Here is a 17,755-nt window from a genome sequence, read left to right on the forward strand (position 1 = left end):
CATTAAGTTATTCTGTTGAGGAATGACAGATATTCAATGCTACACTTCAAATTATTTAAGGCAACTTATTTACAATAATCACAGAAAATAACAAGAATTAAGTCTGACTGAATAGTATTTTATTTCCAACACACTATAAATTAGAAAACTTAATTTTCTATTCTAGTGTTACTGGTGGGGAGCTTATAACCAATGTTCTTGGTGATGAACAGTTTGCTTTTTAGCCATTTCTGACTATATTTAGTGATGCAATTTGAAATGTGGAAGAATTTTAAAAAGAAAGTATCCTATAATAAAAAAAATTGTGAATAAAATGTTCATTTTATTATTATTTTTTATTTTCAATATGAACCTGCTTGGTATACCTGGTTTTCCTTATTTATCATAGTTAACTCCATCAAGTATAATAAAACTAAAAAGAAAAATAATGAGACGCAGAGGAAATAAAAGAAAATCAACTGTACCAAAACAGAACTAAAGCCTAAAAGGAACTTGCCAAAAAATGGATGAAGATCAATACCACTGTGTTAAAAACTAACAAATAAACAAAATCAGAGGCATATAAACTATTTCTTGCCCCCTTTGGAATAAGGATGGAAATAAAAAAGGAAAATTAATTACTCAATAATAATTTTATAAACTTTAATCTCAGGGTTCAGGAAAGATTCATTAATTCAGCAAATAATGCTCTGAACATGTAACAGAGACTAGCAGTAAGGGGGATTCACCAATAAATAAGTCAGTGGCTGTCTCAAAAATGCTCACAATCTAGTCAGGGAGACAGACATACTTATAGATTATACAATAACACTTCTAAAAAGTACAGTATTAGAACACAGAACACAGTAGAAAGAATTATTTATTCTAACAGCTAAACCAATAAAGACTTCACCTAAATTGAGCACCAAAGATTGGATAGGATTCATTAGGAGGAAAAGATAGCAAGGACATTCCACACTCCCACAGTAGCATCAGACAAGGCATGGAAAGTAGAAATGGATGAACATTCATAGAAATTCAAAGAATGCAAGGTGACCCTTGTGGCCTCAGTGTTAAGTGGATATAACAGAATGTTAAAATGGGAATTTTTCCTTGTCTTCGTTTTAGACAAGGACCCAGTGCTGAGAACAATGATCCAAGTACTAGAATTCAGGTGAAAGATCATATATGTAACTTAGAAAGACTGGGTCAGGCATCCTTTAGTCTATCACTCATATAAAAAATGTAAGCATATATTGGAGAAAGGGAACTTATATTTGTGTGAGGAAGAAATAGAACAGTGATTCACTCAGAGTTTGGACTTTTGTGTTGTTGTTTTTTACAGAACACTAAAAGATTGGTATAAAAACTGGACTTGGCCTGAAGAAAATCTTAAGACTAGAAGGCAAGATGACCTCACCCTGGGCTGAGAAATGTCCAGAAGCTCCATTCCAGAGTCTGTGGAGTTACTTTCCCACGGGACAGATAAGAACCCCCTAGGGGGGGAAATAGCACTGGGACATTTTTAAGGGAACTCTACTCAGAGGACTACAAAAGGAACAAGATAACCCCAGAAGAAAGAGGCTGGAGGTAAACCAGAAAGTCAGAGACTACTGAGGATAATCAAAAGAAGACAAAGTAACCATTACATCAAGGAATTACAACTGGGCTATCCCCAAACCGTGGGAGTCTTTGCTAAACCCAGACAAGTAAGATAAAGAATCCAGAAGAGATAAAGACACTTGAACAGCTTTTATCAAAGAGCAGAAAATAATATTTAGATTGGTATTTCAGGTACAAGTGACAGGAAATAATAGTAAACTTCTGCTTACACACGAGTGAGCTCATCTCTTTTAACAAATCCCGTAAGAGTAGTAAATGGTGGGCAAAGCAGTCTGATTACAAAGCCACATTTTGATATGATTATTGAGTTTGAAATCTATTCTATAAATATAGGAGAATTAAAGTTATTTTTAAAAGAGTACTAATTATATAATTATATGTTTTTAGTTCATTTAGGGGGAACCTACATCTATTTATAAAATATTAATTCATTTTCTGAGTTGCAGGAACTCTGTTAAGTACTGGGGAAAAGAAGTTAAAGGCAGACTTCAACCTCAAAATATTTACAAAGGACACATGCAAAGGCAGTTACATCGCATGCGATAACTACCAGAATAGGAGTAAGCAAACACAACAGGATTAAGTAGAAGGGTAATCTAACAAAAGTATATTGGAGAAGAAGGCATAGGAAACACTTTAAGAAGAAATCTAAAGTGAAACCTGAGGGAAGAGGTTGAGTTATAGAGATGATAGAACCCCAGGGATGGATGGGTGTGTAAGTGATGAAGGAAGACAAAGGCCCAAAGAAAGCATAACATATTCCGGAAACTGCAACAAGTTTAGTATCAACCAATAAATACATGCAGTTTGCAAGGAAAGAAATGAAATGAAGATGGGGACATAAGGAGGAGCCAGATCACATGTCTAATTAGGAAATTTGGATTTTTATCTTAAGGACAATACTAATTTTTCATATACTAACATATTGGTATAGACTAAGCACTCTTTCACATTGTTTTTTCCTCACAACAACCCTGTGAGGTAGGTATAATAATTCACAATTAACAGATAAGAAAAACCCTTAAAGTTGTGAAACATTTACACTTAATTAAACAGCTACAAAGAGGCAGCCAGGATTCTAAATCAGAAAATACATTAGGAAGATGACACACACACAAACACACACACACACTTACTTTACCCATAACACAGAGAAATTTCAGCCTTAAAGGTAAATTTTTAAGTAATAATGCTTATTAATTCAGAATTAAAGATAAAAAAGATTTGTGGCATCAAAAGTTCTTGACGCAAACAAACATTTAAAATTTTCAACTAATTCAATTTATATTGATAAATAACTGCAGAATTCATAAAAATAGGCAGGAATTAACTGCTATATAAGATAAAATTAGCAAAAAATGAAATTATTATATAGTATTTTACCTTCATATATCTGCCTGAGGTTATCTGGAAGGCAAGAACCTTTTCACATTTATTTCTAAAATATATAAATTCAAACTGCACATATTGTTCTATGGACTTAGTTTGTATTTTGAATTATAAAAAATAATGCCTGAATCCTAAGTTTAAGTGAAGATACTCAAATATAAACAATTTAGTATAAAAAGAACTGTTCACCTAATGTTAAATTGCAAAATCATCTGCCTGTTATTCACAATAAAACACCTGAAAATTTTCATATCCTTATCAAATCATAAGAATTTGTTCACACAAATTTGGTAAGACAATTTTAAAAAATATTATTGGGATAAATATAAAAATATGCCCCTAATTTAAAAAATAGATTACATATTTTGTAAAACTGAGAATATCTGAGAATTTTAAAATATCCATTTAAAAATGTATGTTTTTCAAATTAGTTTAAATTGTATAAAATCTATACTCAAAATATATTTCATTATGTCTTTTTATTTTCTCATCATTTTCATTATTTCTTCAGTTGGTCCAAAATAATTATTTGTAAAGCCTATTATTGAAAGCTAGAAGTTGTCAAAACATTATATAGAGGTCAAAGTACATATCATTAAGTATTTAAAATTTATATTACCATGTATGCATTTGGTTATTTTTTTATATTTCAAATAGAAAATTATAATGAGGGAGGGTGAAAAATAAGGTTTCATTAAGATTATTTACTCTTGATCTAGTAATTATTTCTGAATTCCAAAATTGTAAGTAAAGTAAGTTTAATTATAAGCCTGACTATAAGTCTGTTCCTTAGAATAAGATGAAGAGCCCTCCCTTGAAAAACAATCTAAAGAAGATATTAGGTTTCTATATTTTATGCAATGAGGGTAATTTCTAAATAAAATACGTAAATGTTCCAAACATACAATTTAACTAAAAACCAACATTTTCCTTTATTTTGGGGTATACAAATAGTACATGTATATTAAATTCAAATAATATACCAGTATATTCCATTAAAATGAAAGTTTCCAAGTGCCTTGGTTGTGGGCACATCCCCAGTGGGGGGTATGCAGGAGGCAGCTGATCAATGTTTCTCTCTCATCGATGTTTCTAACTCTCTATCCCTCTCCCTTCCTCTCTGTAAAAAAATCAATAAAATATATTTAAAAAAATAGAATACAATAAGTTGTGAAATGTACATCATCCACAGAAGGTCTAATATATAATAATTAAATACCTTGAATAATTGAAAAATATATACTCAGATATGCACAATAGGCAGAGTTTGTATCTTTTCACTAAAATATTTTTAAAAACCATAAAAAACATTTGCTCTATTCTGTTAAGTGTGATTACTTTGGTTAATAAAACGAATGGAATTCCGCAATACTTACAATTACACTGTTTGCAGAAAATGCAAAGGAACCAATTATAGAAAGTTAAATATTTCATATTTAATTCATAAAATACCCTCTTACTAGAGATACATAGGTACACTATATTATATCTAGATTACATTCTTTCAAATACTAAGTTTACTTCTTTAGTGCTTTTACTACTGAATGAAGTATTAAGTCTATGCAAAGGGGAAAACGCATTAATTTTTTTTTGGTAATATTTACCTACATTCTACTCTGAGTATAAATAAAGGCTAGTTTTTCTAATTTATCTGATATTTCTATGATAAACAAGATATTGAGAATTGTACTTTATTTAATCTCAAAAAAAATCAAGAGTGGGGACAATGCCACTACAAAATTAGAAATAGTTGAAAATCTTTGTAGGAAGTCAGATCTCTTCTTTTGACTCCAAAATTCTATCACTTGCCATTTAATTAATGCAAATAATATTCTAACTCAACAGAACCACTTACACCAAAATATCTTGGTTACATAATGTAAAGTACAATTCCAAACACACAGAATTATACCCCTGAATTGAACAGAAAACACTTATAGAAAGGGTCTCTAGAAAATAATTTCTTCCACCCACCTCATTTTACAAGTATGTAAACTGTGGCCCAGAGAGGCTTTTATCTGCTTTCATTGAGAATCTATAGGTATAGAAATATATACAAATATCATTTAACTTATGACATATAATTTAGATTAGCTAAAACAAATGACACTTTCATATGACTAAGACTGTAAATACTAAGACCCTAATTTCTTGTCATAGAAATGTCTATGGATACACAAATTAATTAAAAAAACAATTGATAACTAGTACATTATACTATTGGCTAAAAAAGGCAAAACAATGTAACAATCCATATCATATTATTTAACAAGAGACACACTTTCTAATGTTATTTTCCTATCCTTTAAGGCAGAGGTCCTCAAACTTTTTAAACAGGGGGCCAGTTCACTGTCCCTCAGACATTCCACACATGCGCACTGCGGGCCCGGGACGAGTCAGCTGCTAAGCAGGACAAGCAGCGACGGCAAAAACACCCGGCGGGCCGGATAAATGTTTTCGGAGGGCCGCATGTGGCACGCGGGCCGTAGTTTGAGGACGCCTGCTTTAAGGCATGAACATGCCACACTATTACTAAAGATAGCACTCTTGTAAAACTGCTTTTACAAAGGAAAAAAGAAAATAATTAAATAATTGAATAGAAGACAGAAACTGAAATACATTAAGTGGAAGTTCAAATATTTACTATTTCTTCTCTCCCAATCTTTGTTTCAATATGTTAAAAAAAATCAAAATTCATGTTTCCAAAACAAAGAATGAAAAGAAAAACTAGGTTCAAATTTTTGTGGCAAAAATTTCACCAAAGAGTGAAAGTATTAAAACTAAGGCATAAAACACAGCAAGCAAAGCTAATTAGGATGCTCCGGTTGATTTATACGTTGATTTGCTACTTTAAGAACACAGCTCTAAACTCATATAATATGGGTTTGGTTATTTGAAAATATTTAAAAAACACACTCATTCTTCTAAGTTTCAATAAAAGTGTAATACTTAGAAAAACATTTGAGTTTCATTTGCTTTTAGAATAAAATAATATCCAAGGAGTGCATCCATTTGTTTATTATTTAGTTCAGTCCCAATCACAAATTAGATGACCTTAGCATAAAATTTAGAGCCAGGAGAGCAGCACTAAGTTTAACTGACCTCAATACATTTTCAAATGGTGCTTCCCAGTTATTTGTTATTCTCTCTTATTGGGTTTTCCAGTCTAGAGTGGGTACACAAAAAACTTACAGTCTATGTAGTACTCCTAGTCAGTTTCACTCTGCAGATGGCACAGTGGAGAAATACCTTCTGTACAGGACCATGTACAATTTCTTCTGCAGCTGTCAGCACCTAGGGGAAAGTGCGCTGTTAAACAGTTGCTGCGTTCCACCTCAGAAGTGGCTGCAATTCGGTGGTGGGTGAAGTGATTCCTGTACATATATACAGGGATGAAAAGTACTATAGAAAATGAAAATATTTAACAACAAAAGTGGCCATCTGAAAACTGTGCCACTGCAAAACAGAATACATCATTCAATCACAAGAGCCCTACACAGATGGGCTACCATTCATTTAGAAGTTGAATGTTAAGAATGATTGAAGAAAAAAATAGAAATACAGTTATTCAATTCATAACATAACTATAAATCAATGTTAAAACATCTGTGCTGAAAAAATTAAGCCTAAACATTGTATACGTTAAATCATTATTTCTATAGTAATTTACCTAAAATCTGGCAAGTGTATACATAAGATTCTTTAATCTGTTCAGCTAATTTAATGCTTTTGTTTTAAATGACAATTCAAGGGAAAAAATCAAAATAGGTGAGATATCAGAATTGTATCATATGTAACATTAAATATATAAAAAAGAAAAAAACATTCTGAAATTCTAAATTACTTTATGTGAAAAACACACAATGAAATAACTAGTCCTAAAAATTAGAAACGGTTATATTAGTTTCATATAATGAAGATTTATAGTAATCCCATTATAAAATGACAACTTCTCTTCTCCAAAGTCACAATGAGTTAGAATCTAGATACAGTCTTCATCTTTCCAAACAATGAGTTAACCTAGTGTATGATAAAGTTAGTTCATTAATACAGAAAATAATTACATTTTACTTTTACTATAACAACGCCATTTCTACTTATCTTTGATGTAATCAGAAGATAAAACTCACAAATTATTCTCTGAAAAATATCACTGAATCACTAAGCTATTTTTCTTTCTAATCTTCTATCTCAGGGTCACAGCCACTATGTTTATACTACTTTGAAGAGGTAACTATTTACTTACTTCAAAATAACACATTTAGGTTCCTGACAGATTGAGGGTGCTCTAAGCAAAGTCCAACAAACTGGACCACTAAAAAGTGTCCTATATGTCAAACTTTTCTCAATCTCACTTGCCATAACAGACTTTATTTATTTTGGCACATACTTAATGTAGTCAAAGATAGCTGACAATTTCAGCTTTCTTTAAATTCTCATCAGAATAAGGCATACAATAAATAAATATTTCATTTTAGTGACAAGAGATGGTAGAAGAAAAAGAAAGTACAGCGTACCCTAGGCTCTTTATTAAAAGAAGACATAGATCAGGGATTCTCAACCTGGGGTCCATGTATGGAATTTAGGGAACCCAGGAATTCTGCAAAATTCCATATAAAAATATAGACATATTATACAAGTTCATAGATTTTTATAGAAAATGGGCCATAAGTTTTTGTCATAATCTCAAAAGGCTACTGATAAGTGACATGAAGACACCCAACTGTAAATCACTTATTAAATCACTTATTAAATGTCTAACTCTGAGTGGCTGTTTCTTCTTATGTAAAATGAGTAACAGACACAAGGATGTTCCAACAACTTACATGGTACAATAATTAACCTATTATTATCAGTAATAGTAATAATTGTTCAAAAGAGCTACCTCAAACAACCAACACTTTCTTACAGAGTCCCATCTATGTTTACTGCTATATAACTTCATATTACTTTTATTGAGTTGTAGCTTCTACATTTATTTAGCTGTGTCTTCTCAAAAAGACCAATATTATAAGCTATATATTTCTGCATTATTTACATATCAAAATGTTACAAACACATTTTAGAATACTGCTTCATACTCCTAGTCTACATTTCCCCAAAAGCCCACTGATCCCTTGTAGGACGCCGCACTTACTCAGAACAGGTACAGATAAGTAAAGCATTTGTTTTATTTGCTTCAATTTTTTATATAAAAGAATTTAATTTCCTTTACCTGTCTCTCCTTTCATTCACACAATACATACAAACACACAAAACTAAAATTGAAGGATCTATCAATAGATCACATTTTCTGAAAAGGCTATACAAGTAACACCTTTACTTTTATAAATCATTTTCTTTACTCTTCAGGTTAGTTTTCTGAAGGTAAAAGACACAAGAAATATTCATAGATAACATCCTTTAAAAAAGAATCCTTGAATTAAAACATATAGACTAGCCTTGCCTCTAAGATGAATTCACAATATTATAAACAGTATTATAAAACAGTATATGGTGTTCTTCAAGGTTGTGGTAACCTGTAAATACTCATCAAAAAATGACCAATGAAATATTAGCAAGTATTAATGATACTCAGTGAAGAGATAGAAGATTTGTAATATGTATGAAACGATATTATATAATGCAACTACATAGTTAATTTCCAATCATTTCAAATGTAAAGAACCTTTTGTAGAGTCTTCTCATGATAGCAGTTACACTGTATGTATTCACACATTAATAAAATATACTTCAGTAAGAACAAAGGGAATAAGCTTTAAGTGAAGGAACAGAAGAGAGAAGTATATTAAGCATTCAGAGTAACTACAATAAAAAGGATATGAGTAGAATATAGAGTATATGCAGGGGTAATGAGGAGGACAACAGGCATAGGCCCAATTATGCTAAGGAAAATTTTATTTCAAAGGATGGCATTTTGATAAGCATTTTAAAAAAATCACTTTAGCAGCAACATGAAAAATGAATTAGAGATGTGGTTCAACTGGGATTTAACCAATGGGAATATATAGTTAAGAATAATAAAAGATCTATTTAAAATGAAATAAATATATACACTATATAAAACACTAAAAGAATAAAAATTATGGGATAAGTCAAAGCTATTTCTAAAATTTGAGTATAGAAACTAGCATTCATTCACTCATCCATTTATTTACTCAATTTTCTCCAGTGGGTCAGGTCCCATTTTAGGCACTGAGCAAAAAGGAATGAACAAACATGCCAATGACTTGACCTTTGGAAGCTAATGAAAGAGACAGATAAAAAGTAAATTACTGCCCTGACCGATTTGGCTCAGTGGATAGAGTGTCGGTCTGCGGACTCAAGGGTCCTGGGGTCGATTCCGGTCAAGGACATGTGCCTTGGTTGCAGGCACATCCCTAGTAGGGAGTGTGTATTAGGCGGCTGATCGATGTTTCTCTCTCATCGATGTTTCTGATTCTCTGTCCCTCTCCCTTCCTCTCTGTGAAAGATCAATAAAATATATATATATATATTTTTAAAAAGTAAATTACTAAATTTTCTATATAATAAAGGCTAATATGCAAATTGTCCCTATAGGTGGGAGTTTAACCGACTGGGAGTTAGACGTGCACTGACCACCAGGGGGCAGAGCGGAACATGGCGGGTGTATGGGATGCGGAGCTGGCAGCGGGGGACAACGGAGGTGCTGCTGGCCCCAATGGGCCCCAACGTGGGATGGTGGAGCAGGTGTGTGGGCAGCGCCAGGCCAAGGCGGGTGTGAAGGGAGGCCCCGGCCTGCAGCCGGGGGAAGGGAGGCTCCGGATAGGGACCCTACCCATGCACGAATTTCATGCACTGGGCCTAGTATAATATAATGTATGAAAATGATTCACACCTAAATAAAAAAATATCCCAGTTATAGGAACAGAGTGACAAACATATTATTTTAACAGAGAAATCAGAGAAAAACTAAGGAAGTTGCATTATTTGAATGAAATCATTTCCAAATAATGTGGAATGAGTCCACAGGCTACCTGGGGGAAGAATAATGCAGACAGATGGAATAGGAAGAGCAAACCTCTGAATCAGGAACAAGTGATCAAAATTTTAACCTGGGGTCAGATCACACAGGGCCTTGCAGACCATAATAAGGACTTTGGGGTGTTTTTTTTGGGGGGGGTGGTTTAGAGAAAGCAACTGCAGAATCTTAACTGGGGGAGTGATATAACTTATTTAATCTTTTAAAAGTATGATATCAGCCATTATGGTGGAACTGATGGTAAACACCAAGAATGGAAGTATTAGCAAGACTATGGTAAAATTTACATAATAGAATATCAGGTGGGACTTTTCCCATTGTCCAGGGATTGGTAATTAGAATCCAAGAGTAAGAACAAAGAATAATCAATCAAGGTTACTAATTCAGAAGATAGCCTAAACAAGTGATAGCCAACTACTCCATAACTTAAACATCTTTACCTTTCTCAGTTCCTCTTTACCCCACATTGACCAATCCCATACCAAGATGAATGAGGCAATCATCTGAATTTGCTGCACTGACTTAATGTAGGTGGACAATGCTGTTGCCAAGAGTTCATATCAAGCAAGAATGGGTCCAAAATATCAAGAAGGAAAGACTGGTATCTTATCTCTCAGCTGGACCTCAGCTTGTGTTGAGACTTGCTTATTATCCCATGCTCACTCCCCCTCCCATTGCCCATTTGAGGGGAAGGGAAAGATAACCTGGAGTTGGAAACGTGGGCAGAGAGAACTGGAGTCATCTGCAATAGCAAAGAATGTCTTGGCTTTGAAAGCAGCTGGACTTGAGCCTCCAGACAATGGGGACCCCAACAGCCAGAGGCTATGGGTAGACTACAAAGGTAGAAATGAAGGAAGAGTAGAAAAAGCAAGCCAGAACGGGAAAATGTAACCTTCCAAAAATACCTTATCCTCCAAAAATGTTTTATACATATGTTGCATCAGAGATCTAGCATTTGTCTTTCTTTCCCCACCAAAGGCATAAGGTCTAGTCAGTGCTAGGCAGAAAAGCAGAATGAAAAAAAAAAAAGTGTCACTTAAGAGAGCCTTTTTCCCCTTTCCATTTCTCTTCTAGGCATCAACACCCAGGATGAAAACTGAAATATAAATGAAAGAGCAAATCACTCTTGGTTCACTGGAGTTAGCAGAGTGAATGACTAGATTCAACCCTTTCCACACTCCAAGGTCCTAGGAGGGCCTAAGCAGCACAAGTAGAAGCAGAAAAGTTAAGTTTTAAATTAGGCTCTGAGGTTAAAATTCAAACTAGTCAGATTCAACTGACTTTACTAGATTAAAGTAAGACTGAACATATCTTCTGAACTGTCCAGGAAGGTATAACATTTTCTTGTGATGAGTAAAGAAACAAAATAACTGATTTGACCAACCATAAGCAAAGGTCATATTGGAGAAAAAGAAAACCATATCATGGTTGCTTTTGACTTTCTCTTTCTAAAACATTCTACAAATATCTAGCTGACTGCCTGCATTATCCTATTCTTATTTCTTATTTTTAAAAACTGATAATTAGATAACTAATGATTGTTTTACAAGGAATTCCTTATATTTTGTCCTTGCATAAAAGTTACAGAAATATTCTGAACATTTACAAATAATAGGTCTTATTACAAATACTAACAAATATACATTATTTTATACATTTGTGAAGAACACTATGTTGTATAGAAGTTAAAAATAAAATCCCCAAAATAAAACACCAAACTAGAAGCCTGACGCACAATAGGCCCCAAGGAAGGAAAATGCAGAAAAAGAAAAAAACAAATCAGAAGGTTTGTGTTAAAGAACACTTCCAATATTCATATTGGAATAATCTAAAAACAATTTTAGAGAAAACTCTGCTCTGATTCATAGTTTAATAACTTGGGACTTTCCCCTAAACTGAATCATGCTCTTTCCAGTGATTTGATATTTAAATTAATATTTGATGGGACTTCCCTAAAATAAATAAATAAATTTATTTATTTATTTATTTATTTATTTATTTATTTATTTATTTCAGAGAGGAAGGGAAAGGGAAAGAGAGAAACATCAATGAAGAGAAAAAAATCATTGATCGGCTGCCTCCTGCACGCCCCCTACTGGGGATGGAGCCCACAACCTGGGCATATGCCCTGACCAGGAATCGAACCATGACCTCCTGGTTCATAGGTTGAGGCTTAACCGCCGAACCATACCAGCTGGGCTCAAGTATATTTTTTTTTTAATAAATTAAGGTATCAGTATTTTAAGTGACCAAGTTGTACATAATCTTATCTCTGTTTAAATGTCATATTTTTATGCCAGACTTTTAATTTGACTCATGATTGCAAACATACCAGTGCACTCATGTATAGATCCATGCATGTGAAAATATGATGATTTTTTCCCATTTTTGTGTCTAGTTTTGTGTGTTTGTGAATAAACAATAAACTTTTATTGTACGGCTAAATAAATTATCATATTTTTAGATAATACAGCATCCTATAATTTTGATGTTTATAATTCTTTATGTAATGTTCCTCTTATTTTTATAATCACTCATCATCCTAAATTATGCCATGTATATTAAACATATACTTTATAAGTCAGTCCTCAGAGATTCAGCATAATAAATAGAAAGTAATGGGAGTCAAAATTATAAAACTAGGTTCTATATTTATGGCTTTTTTCTAGTCCACTTTTTCATATGATATAAGAATATTAGTTATAAAGTGTAAGAAAAATCATACAGACTCAAGTAATACAAATATACATGTTCACTGTTAGTAAATAATGTTAGCCAAATTGTCAACACAATATTGAAGGGCAAGCACCAAGTTGGAAGACTGACACCATCTGACTTCAATGCTTATTATAAAGTTACAGTAATCAAAGTAGGAAGAGAATAGTCCAGAAATAAAACCACACAAATATAATCAACTGATCTTTGACACATGACAAATAAAATTCAATGTTGAAGAACAGCCTTTTCAACAAATGGTGCTGGCACAACTGGACATCCACATGCAATAAAATAAAAATAAATCTAGATGCAAACAATAAACCATTCATAAGATTAGCTCAAAGGGATCAAAGACAAAGAAAACTATAAGACTCCGAGAATAAAAAAAAATCTAGGTAACATTGGGATTGACAATGACTTTTTAGGTATAACATTAAAAGCATAATTCATGTAAGAGAAAAAATGATCACTAGATTTCAATAAAATTAAAAACTTCTGCTCTACAAAAAAAACGCTGTTAAGAAAATGAGAAAACAAACTATGATGGGGAGGAAAACATTTGCAAAACACGTGTCTGATAAAGGATTAGTAACCTAAATATACAAAGAACTTTTAAAATTCAACAATTAGAAAACAAACAATCCAATTTAAAAAATGGGCAAAAGATCTGATCAAACACCAAAAAATGCAACTGATGACATCTAAGCATATGAAAAGATGCTGAAGTCGTATGGAAAGTGTATTAGTTTTTTTAGGGCTGGCAACACAAAGTACCATAAATTGGATGAAGTAAACAACAGAAATTGTCTCACAGTTTTGGAGGCTAAAAATCCGAAATCAAGGTGTTGGCAGGGTTGGTTCCTTCTGAGGACTGTGAGGGAAGGATCAGATTCCAGGCCTCAATTCTTGGCTTATAGATGGCAGTCTTCATGTTCCCAGGCATTCTCCCTGTATGCATCTCTCTGTGTCCAAATTTCCCTTTTTTATAAAGACACCAGTCACATTGGATTAGGACCCACTGTAATGATCCCAATTTAAATTGATTAACTCTGTGAGGACTCTATCCCCAAATAGAGTCACGTTCTGAGGTACTGGGAATTAGGACTTCAACATATGAAATTGGGGAGACATAATTCAATCTTTATTTAACTGCAAATTTAAAGAACGAGCTATAATTATGCACCTATTAGAATGGCTAAAATTCAAAACACTGACAACACCAAACACTGATAAGATGTGCAGCAACTGGAACTCTCATTTATTGTTAGTGGGAATGCAAAAATGGGTGCAGCCCCTTTGGCAGTTTCTTTCAAAGTAAACATACTCTTACCATATGATTCAGCAATCACATTCCTTGGTATTTACCCAAATGAGCTGAAAACTATGTCCAAACAAAAGCTTACACACAATGTTTATAGCAGTTTTATTCATAATTGCCAAACATTGGAAGCAACTGAGAAGTCCATCAACAGGTGAACTAATAAACAAACTGTGTTATGTTGACATTATGGAATATTATTCAGTGATAAAAATATATGAGCTATCATGCCATAAAAAAGTCTTAGCAGTGGTTCTCAACCTTCCTAATGCTGTGACCCTTTAACACAGTTCCTCATGTTGTGGTGACCTCCAATTTCATTGTTACAAATTGAACATAATTAAAGCATAGTGATTAATCACAAAAACAGTATGTAATTATATATGTGTTTTCCGATGATCTTAGTAGACCCCTGTGAAAGGGTCCTTCGACCCCCAAAGGGGTCGCGACCCACAGGTTGAGAACCGCTGACTTAAAGGAACCTTAAATGTATATTGCAAAATGAAAAAGTCAGTCTGAAAGGGCTTCATACTGCAAGTATATGACATTCTGGAAAAGGCAAAACTAGGAAAAGTAAAAATATCAGTGGTTGCCAGAGATTCATAAGGAGGAAAGAAGGAATGAATAGGTGGGAAAAGCTAGCTGTTGTTCTATTGAGAATGACAAGAAATAAAAGGTTAGGGTAATTACATGAAAATAAAAATAGGCTCTCAAAATCTAAATACAAATGCTGAAAATATTATTTTTCAGCAATAGTCATGACAGTAAATTATGGAAAAGATACATTATATATGATTTAAAATATGGTGACTTGAGTGCAATGCAGGTAGAGAAACAATGGTACACTGTTACAATGGCTGATATGGAAATGAGTTTATCAAGGTAAAAGTTTTTGTGTTCCTCGTTTTCCCATTGACATTATTTTGCAAAACTATTGTTTTATACAGTCTTACCAGTTTGTTTGTTTTCAATTTGAGACTTCTTTTCCAGACTACTTGCAGTTAAATGAAACACAGTGAAGAAGCATAATAAGCATTTCACAGATTCAAAATAAGACATAAATCTAAACATACAGCCACCAAAACTTGCTTTCATCACACACAAGTAACATTTCCAGTTTCTAGGATCACAGTTCATGTTAAGCTATATATTTATAAAGGCAATTCATGCTCCAATACTCAATAAAATTGTAATCTATATATAGAAAAGTTATAACCGGCAAACGGTTTAAATAGGCCAAGACATTTTAGTTTCACAATGTGCTATTTTAATTTCAGAAACCCAGATAAATGCAATGAATATAACAGTATCAAGAGTTTGAGATTATATATTTTAAAATATTCATGCTATACTTACTTTAACCATTCTAAAAATTCCCTAGCCTACCTGATATTAGAGTGAAACTAGGTAATACTGATTGCCATATTGCAATGTAACAGTTCTGACTAAAAGAATTCAAGGATAAGTTTTCTCTCCCTGCTTATATGTTAAGTATCTTACTTAGATGCAACAGAAAATTTATAGGGACAAAGGAATTTGAAATTAGCTATGAAATGAGTTTTCACCAGAAGGAAGGAGTTTTCTACCCTTTGAAGTTAAAAAATTATTTTCTACAGTGTGTAGATCTAGCCATACTCCAATTTATTTTCTAGTATTCTTCTGTAATGTTAATGACGCTAATACATCTTTTCTAAAAAAAACAAAATATATCAATTTTAGAAAAATATAAAAATATCCTGGTAGTTATGTTAAGGATCATAATTAAACAGATAAAATTTGATTTGGAATCCACCAATGCAGAATTCATTCTGACCCTCATCATATATTAAATACTCTCTGTTTTCTAGTATAACTCTGGGAAGGATATTGAATGTCTATTTTTAAAATATGAGATAATTGTAAATTTTAATGTCATTTTTATATGATGTGGCCAGGTTTATATTGGAGACTCTCTTATATCAAATACTGTTGACATTTTCTAACCCAAATATCCATGAATGATATTCAAAAGAAATTTCAAATTTATATTTTGTAATGACACTAAAAACAAATATACATTTCACCAGGCCATCTTCCTACTTTAAGGATGCCAGAATGTACACAAATTTCTCAGAACTCCTTGTATGTCTATAATATAATTTATCATACTTAATAATATATATTCTTAAATAATTTTATAAAATAAAAATATTATGTCTTTACAAGTTATAGAAATATGACATTGAAATTATTTATTGTGATAATATAGTAATATAAACAATTTATTGTCTAAGGAAAAATAAATTTGATGTCTATGCCAGGTAGAGAGACACAGGGCAGAGGTTATCAAACAAATGTGTTCTATAACTTTCTGAGGCTTTTTGGAGATAAAATAAAGTAACATCAGTCTTCCCAACTCACAGAAAAATTAGATTAAGGGATAAAATTACATAATTTTGAGATCTTTCTAATCTACACTAATAAAAGACAAACATGCAAATTGACTGTACCTTTGCTATGCCTTAACCACGCCCACCAGCCAATCGGAGTGACTATATGCAAATTAACCCAACCAAGATGGCGGTCATCAGCCACGGAGCTGGAGCAAGCAGGAGGCATGATTGTGCCAATGATGGAGGAAGCCAAGCTTCCCGCCTGTCACAGCGGCTCTGAGCTCCACTCAAAGCAACAAAGTTTCAATTATAGAAGGTAAATAAACCCCAGATACCTGCTTTCAGCCAACCGTGGCCACGGAGCTGGAGCGAACAGGAGGCTTCCCTCCCACCCGCCCTGGCCGGCTCTGAGCTCCTCTTAAGGCTACAAAGTTTCAATTATAGAAGGTAAATAAATCCCAGAAAAAAATAAAAAAAGAGGCTGGGAGCTTCCCTCGCTGGTGGGCTTGGCCAGACTGAAAACGGCCCTCAGCCCCTCACCCAGACTTGCCAGGCACCCCAGTGGGGTCCCCCACCCTAAAGGGGGTGTGGCCAGTCTGAAAATAGCCATCAGCCCCTCACCCAGGCTGGCCAAACCTCCATGGGGTGAGGGTCCCACTGGGGGGGGGGGCTTGACCAGCCTGCAAACAGCCATCAGCCCCTCATCCAGGCTGGCCAGGCACCCCAGTGGGACCCCCACCCTGAAGGGGGTGTGACCAGCCTGCAAACACCCACCAGCCCCTCACCGAGGCTGGCCAGGCACCCCAGTGGGACCCCTACCCTGATCAGGGACACCCTTCAGGGCAAACCAGCCGGCCCCCACACATGCGCCAGGCCTCTATCCTATATAATAAAAGGGTAATATGCAAACTGACCCTAACAGCAGAATGACTGGGAATTACTGGTCACTATGACACACACTGACCACCAGGGGGCAGACGCTCAATGCAGGAGCTGCCACCTGGTGGTCAGTGCGCTCCCACAGGGGGAGCTCTGCTCAGCCACAAGCCAGGCTGATGGCTGCCAGTACAGTGGTGGTGGTGGGAGCCTCTCCCGCCTCCTCAGCAGCGCTAAGGATGTCTGACTGCAGCTTAGGCCTGCTCCCCGTTGGCAAGTGGACATCCCCAAGGGCTGCCGGGCTGCCAGAGGGATGTCTGACTGCCAGCTTAGGCCCAATCCCCCAGGGAGCGGGCCTAAGCCAGCAGGTGGACATCCTCCGAGGGGTCCCAGACTGCAAGAGGGCATAGGCCGGGCTGAGGGACCCCCCCCCCCCCGAGTGCACAAATTTTTATGCACTGGGCCTCCAGTTTTTAA

General features: G+C 34.4%; 1 protein-coding gene across 3 annotated transcripts in view; it reads right to left on the bottom strand.

Annotated features, from left to right (window-relative positions):
* Positions 1-17,755, bottom strand: part of NOVA1 (NOVA alternative splicing regulator 1) — a 146,805-nt gene that overhangs the window by 93,980 nt on the left and 35,070 nt on the right. The window contains exon 3 of one of the 3 annotated variants that reach the window (XM_014447151.2): positions 6,184-6,285. The exons of the other annotated variants lie outside the window; for them this stretch is intronic. The gene's annotated coding sequence lies outside the window, so the exon portion shown is untranslated. The remainder of the gene's footprint in view (positions 1-6,183; positions 6,286-17,755) is intronic. 3 annotated transcript variants of the gene reach the window in all.

Source organism: Myotis lucifugus, unplaced genomic scaffold, assembly GCF_000147115.1.
Source record: "Myotis lucifugus unplaced genomic scaffold, Myoluc2.0 scaffold_619, whole genome shotgun sequence".
NCBI lineage: Eukaryota > Metazoa > Chordata > Mammalia > Chiroptera > Vespertilionidae > Myotis > Myotis lucifugus.